The sequence below is a fragment of the Hippopotamus amphibius genome, chromosome 1 (assembly GCF_030028045.1).
Source record: "Hippopotamus amphibius kiboko isolate mHipAmp2 chromosome 1, mHipAmp2.hap2, whole genome shotgun sequence".
NCBI classification, from domain to species: domain Eukaryota; kingdom Metazoa; phylum Chordata; class Mammalia; order Artiodactyla; family Hippopotamidae; genus Hippopotamus; species Hippopotamus amphibius.
The window spans coordinates 121,997,728-122,004,026 of NC_080186.1; the positions used below are offsets into that span (position 1 = coordinate 121,997,728).

The 6,299-nt window shown below is 41.9% G+C and overlaps 1 pseudogene; it reads right to left on the minus strand.

The window, feature by feature from the left end:
- Window positions 1-2,875: 2,875 nt before the first annotated feature.
- LOC130844797 (olfactory receptor 16-like) lies at window positions 2,876-3,801 on the minus strand (annotated as a pseudogene).
- Between the last annotated feature and the right edge of the window lie 2,498 nt (window positions 3,802-6,299).

The window sequence follows — 6,299 nt, forward strand, 5'->3', positions numbered from 1 at the left end:
GAGAAACAAGATGAAGAAGCATCGGTAGAGTGAGATATTGGGGAATTATGATAACAAAAAGAAGATAATAAAGATGGCCCCCACATTAGCCATGCATAATTACAGGAGACAACAATAAAATAATTCACTGTTCCTGATTCATCCTACTGGAAGGATATGAGACCACACAGACCTACCCACTCTTGTACTATTTGTTGCACTTCTCTTGTATGAGCTGCTTCCTCCAGTGAGTCTAAAATCATGCAAAGTGTATAAAACAACTAACATTAGGGGCCAAGTAACTCATGCATGAGGTGTGAGGGGGAAGGGGTAGGAATGGTGTTTAAACACTTAGGGAATGGAGGGGACGGGAGAAGCCCAGAAAACTCTCAATAAAGAAGACCACATGTGCCTTCTGATATCTATCCACCCCCAATTATTCCTCAACCTCCCAGCTGAGAACCACACACAGCTTCCATTTCCCCAAGTTAATGAAAAAAAGCAGTGCCCACATAGGCAAAAGTGAACAGAGTCAAAGAGTGCTTCTCCAAGAGAGAATAAGGAAATTATAGAAGCAAATGGTCTATAAAAGAAGTTAGATTCTGTGGTATGTCTCAACTAGGATTTGAGGGAAGAAATATACCAGAGAAAATTCTTTGAGACTATGATGAAAAAGGTATATTCATACTTGCGCACAAAATTTAGTAAGTAATTCCACAAAGTTCAAAAACCCTCCGGGGAAAAAAAAAAAAACCCTCTGAAGCCCTTCCAAACACTACTTCTGAAGGAACTATGAACCTCAGGTTGAGATACCTCTCCTAGAGGGTCGCCCAGTGATGGCTATCAGAGAGACTCTGACATCAGCTATGATGTCATTCAGCTGTAAGAGCCTGCCACGAGGGACACTGGACAAAGAACCCCAGCCCTGCTGACCTCCTCATCTCAGGACCTGTGGAACAGAGAGTAAAGTACAGGTCACCTAGAAGGCGCAGCAATACTATTTCTGTGGTTCAGAACAGAAAAATAGAATTGGAAAGTAAGGGACAGGAACTGACCTGAGGATGGAATCACAATGGAAGTGTGTGAAAACACGTTTCCATATCCGTGTCTCTTGGTATCTTCCAGCTCTGTCTCAGAGCAGAGATAAACTAGTAATAAGATCCACAAAAAATATTTCCACAACCTTCCTCATTGAGGATATGAAATGATGTAGCATGGATGTGCTTATTTTCATATAAATCAGTACTGGGAGAAGGACGACGTCTGCACTGTGAGACAGTCAGGAATTTAATGGCATTTGCCTTGGACTCTGGAATCAGAACAGCCAATATCTAAGACAACTACTTCAGTGCCACTGCAGCTACTACACAGAAGTTTAAAATCTGAAAGGCTTCCATAGATTGAGAAAACAAGAGTCTTTATAAAAATTGCATCTGGATAAAAGTGCAATTACAGATAACAGCTACTCATACGTTCCCTCCCAGCTTAGCCTCCAGGAACAACAGAGATTTTTGTTTTGCCTTGATTGAGAAAACGGAAGAGAGAGACACAGAAATGAATACTAGCTAAGGAGCTAATGTGGCTGGATAATGAAAGAAGTGATCCTTTTTTGCTGAGGCTGTTCATTCTTCAATGAGCAAGAATTAAGAAAACCCTCTCTGAGGGAGCCCTCCTGCACTGTTGGTGGGAACGTAAATTGGTACAGCCACTATGGAGAACAGTATGGAGGTTCCTTAAAAAACTAAAAGTAGAACTGCCATATGACCCAACAATCCCACTCCTGGGCATATACCCTGAGAAAATCATAATCCAAAAAGAAACATGTACCACAATGTTCATTGCAGCACCATTTACAGTAACCAGGACATGGAAGCAACCTAAATGCCCATCAACAGATGAATGGATAAAGAAGGTGTGGCACATATATACAATGGAATATTACTCAGCCATAAAAAGGAATGAAATTGAGTTATTTGTGGTGAGGTAAATGGACCTAGAGTCTGTTACACAGAATGAAGTAAGTCAGAAAGAGGAAAACAAATATCGTATGCTAATGCATACATATGGAATCTAAACAGTACTGATGAACCTAGTGGCAGGGCAAGAATAAAGACACAGATGTAGAGAATGGACTTGAGGACACAGGGTGGAGGAGGAGGGGAAGCTGGAACAAAGTGAGAGAGTAACATTGAAATATACACACTACCAAATGTAAAATAGATGACTAGTGGGAAGCTGCTGCATAGCACAGGGAGGTCAACTTGATGCTTGGTGATGACCTAGAGGAGTGGGATAGGGAGGGTGGGGGGGAGGCTCAAGAGGGAGGGGTTATGCGGATATATGTATAAATACAGCTGATTCACTTTGCTGTACAGCAGAAACTAACACAACATTGTAAAGCAATTATACTCCAATAAAGATCTGAAGAAAAAAGAAAGAAAGAAAACTCTGATTTACCTCCTGAGAGTGAAAGCCATCCTCTGGCTGTCTGTGCAGCTTCATCTCCTAAGACCCCGTCCACATCTGTTCCAACTGCCCCTTCTCCACATCTCCTTGCCAGACTAGGTCAAGGATTTTACTGCCTGAGAGGAGCCAGGTAAAGTGAGGGCCAGAAGGGTTTTCCAAGCAGAACTCCTCAGGCAGAACTCCAAAGGAGGTTTCCTCAGCAGAACTCCTTACTCTGGCTTGGAATGATGCATGTATCTGGTAACAAGATTCACCAGAGCAAAAATCTTGTTTTCTGCTTTGCCCCTAGAGCATGAGAAAGAAAAGCATTTCCACTCTGACATTATTCCCCACAAACACTGTATTTTATGAACTTGTATATCATGCCATGTTTGTGAGTAGACACACATTACACTGGGCCAAAGGTCTCCTGACAAAACAATTCAATCTGTTAAGAAATGTTTCTGCCCACAGCTCTGCACAGGGGCATCCGTGACCTCCTTGTTCCCCAGACTGTAAACAACAGGGTTCAGCAGGGGAGTGGTGATGGTGTAGGTCACAGAGGGAGGATCTTTTTCTACTGCCTTTTCTGACTTGGGCTTGAAGTAGACAATGAAGACACAGCCATAGAGAACAATGACCACAATGAGGTAGGAGGGACAAGTGGCAAAGGCCTTCTTCCAGCACTTGCCTGAAGGTATCTTAATGATGGAAGAAATCATGAGGATATAGGAGATGAAGATCAGGCCCACAGGCTCAAAAATCAGAAATGAACTTACACCATAATTGATTACCTCAGTGATAGTGGTATCAATGCAAGAAAGTTCCATGGCTGGGTAAATGTCAAAGAAGTGGTCCAGCACTGCGCCACAGAAGGGCAAACCGAACATAGTCTTTCTATGAAGAACTGGCATAACCAGACCAGTGCCCAAGGATCCACAGACTAACCTAGCACACACTCCTCTGTTCATGAGGACTGTGCACCTCAGGGGCTTGCAGATGGCCATGTAGCAGTCATGGCCCATCGCTGTGAGTAAGAAGCAATTATTAGTGGCCAAGATGATAAAAAAAAATAATTTGTGTTGCACAGCCTGACAAGGACATAGGCTGGTTATGAAAAATGAGACCAGAGAGCACTCGTGGGATGGTGACCAGTGTGTACACCATCTCTGAACTGCCCAGTGTGCTCAGGAAGAAGTGCATGGGCGTGTGGAGGTGACAGTCAACCCAGCTGACAGTCACAACGATGATGTCCCCAGCCAGAGTGAAAATGTAGTTGGTGAAGAAAACCGCAAGGAGGGTCATCTAGTGCTTTCCAAAGATAGAGAATCCCAGGGAGATGAATTCTGCCACTTCTGTGCAATTCTTTCTCTGCATCCTGCTATGGCAGTGTCCTACAGCAATAAAGGGAGGCAGTCATCAAGGGGAATGTTCCCATCAGCCGCTGGACTTCACAGCGAGGGACAACGACAGCTGAACTGAGAGCGTGAACCCAATTCCCCCCTTTGTGACCAGCAAGTTCATGTGTATGGCCCTGGCACAGAAAGAGAGAAAACTACTTTTGTCCCTTTGGGGTTTATACCCGTGAACGTGATCACTATGGAGTAAATTTCCCCTTTCATGGAGACTTCTGGGCAAACGGTTACTGCACACACATCATCCTGATGTCAGGAAGGGGAAGAGAGCAGCCAGGGAAGCCATGCTCTGTGTCCCAATCAGTAATGATATCCACCACTCAAAACAAGCTCTAGGAACAAGAGGGCTTACTAATAAAGTGCGCGTCAAGGAAACGATAAAGATGAGAGTTTGCAGGGGCACTGATATAGCAGAAGGAAGTAGACTCAAACATGATGAACCTGGATAAGCAGTCACTGGATCTGGTGACAGAGCCGCCAAGAACTTTTACACACTATTTCAGCTGAGTTCTGAATCTGGAAACCTCATTTCAGAGAGAGAATGTGGTCTGAACATGTCATCACACCCTCAAAGAAAAACTACAGAACAACTGCTGTTGTGACCACTCCACTGAAATAGCTCACTCAAGTCCCACCAGAGTAATCTTTTTTGCTGACTCCGGTGGTCCTTTTAAGAATGAAGTCGGAAAGAGAGATGAGTAATTGGGAGAACATTTTTAGTTGCCACTGTAATAGGAAAGGGTTAGGACAATTCGAGGTGTGGACAAGGGAATGTAAGCACAAGAGTTGAGAGAGGAGGAGAAAGGAGTCTGCGAGCTACTTGGAGCTGAACTGGCTTATCGATATTTTAAAATCTGGTGAACACAGAATTGGATATAATTACAAGAAATAGAGTGCGCTCGTCCCCTCTGTTGAAAAGCAAGAGTACACAGCCTGTGTGGAGAGCGTACATCTGATGCTGCGGTTCTCTACAGTGACCATTCCATTCTTCTTCCTCTTTTCATTTCCAGAATTACTGAAATAGACTTCCTCTCCCACCCCGCATAACTCCCTGAAAGTTGGCTTCCTCCTGGTCACTCATCATGGTCCCTCCCACGGAACTGCTCTCTCAAATGTCAAAGAAGTCTCCCTGGCTAACACTGTCAGACTTCGCTTTTTCCTTTTTCTCTTGTCCTTCTGATTCATTTTACACTCCTGAAAACCCTGCCTCCTGGAAACATTCTCTGACCTTGGTTTCCATGACACCACACTGTTTTTCTCTCTTCTCAGCACTCAGTTCTTTTCCATGAAGCTGCTCAATCCACCTGTATCATAATTGGAAACGCTGTTCTTTGGTCAACACTTGGCCCTTGCTTTTTCCTCTCCTCAATCTTTTCAGTTACAATTTCTATGTTAATTGCTCTCAGATCTCTATTTCCATCATCAGTCTTTTTCCCAAGTTTATGACATACCTTCCTCTGGACTTTCCTACTGGTGGGTCTTGCTGACATAATAAATTTTATTTTTTCAAAAATAAACATCTACTCTCTTATATTTGGAAAAGCCTCTCTATCTCAACTTCTGTTTTCCTCGATGACCTTGCCATTATCCCAGTTAATCAAGGTCAGCATTTTGGAGCCAAATCTACCTCGTCATCACATTCAATGGAATTCTTCCTTAAATAATGTCTATTATCTATCCCAATTTCTGGATTCACAGTGACCATCAGAAGATTAACACACCAAATCCTCCAGTCAGGATAGTAAAATGTATTCCCATTCTAAAATGTATATGGAAATGCAAATAACCGAGAGTGCAAAGCAATTTCGAAAAAAAAAAAATTAAAGAACTTACACTACTGCAATCGAAGACCACAGTGATCAAGGCAGCACGGTATCAGTGTAAGGAGAGACATACAGCTCAATGGAACAAAACACAGTCTAAAAATAATCCAGGCATATATGATCAATTGATTTTTGATAAAGTTCTAAAGTTTCCCAATAATACTATTTTCAACACAAGTTGCTGGAACTACTGGATATCTAGATGGAAAAAATAAATCTCAAATCTTACCTTATGCCACACACACACACACACACACACAAAAGCTCAAAATGAATGAAGGACATAAATATAAAAGTTAAAACTAAAAATTCTAGACAAAAATTATGTAATAAAATCATGACCTTGGAATGAGCAAAGTTCCTATATACAAAATAAAAAGCATAAACTTAGGACAAAATCACAAATTAAACTTCCTCAAAATAAAGCTTCCATTCACCAACAGACATTGTTAGAAAAATGAAAATGAAAGCCACAGACTGGGAGAAAATATCCACAATACATATAGCTAAACTTGTATTCAGAATATATGAAGAATTCTTACAACTCAATTCTAAGACACATTTTTTAAATTGAAAAAATATTTAAATAGACATTTTACACAAGAAGATATACAAATGGTCAATAAGTACATGAAAG